Consider the following 310-nt stretch of genomic DNA (forward strand, 5'->3'; position numbering starts at 1 on the left):
CTTTAAAACCCTGAGCAGCAAGAAGTCACTGTCTTTCCTCCCTCGCCTCGCTACTCCTGTCCCCAGGGATGTACAATGAGCTGTGGAATGCCCGTGGGACTGGAGCAGGCCGTGCCCTCCGTGGAGGGGAGCTGGATCGATGGTGTCTGGCTGCAGCACGGCACAGCGGGATGATACGGCGGTTATGCCACATTGCTGGGGGGCACAGGATGGGCAGGGGGGATGTGTGCCCTGGCACCATCCATCTCACTCATGCCCCAGTGCTGGAGGGTCTGCGTAGCACCCAGGGGAACATGGGAAGGCGACCCAA

This window comes from Eurypyga helias, unplaced genomic scaffold, assembly GCF_000690775.1.
Source record: "Eurypyga helias isolate BGI_N326 unplaced genomic scaffold, ASM69077v1 scaffold28688, whole genome shotgun sequence".
In the NCBI taxonomy this organism is placed as follows: Eukaryota; Metazoa; Chordata; class Aves; order Eurypygiformes; family Eurypygidae; genus Eurypyga; species Eurypyga helias.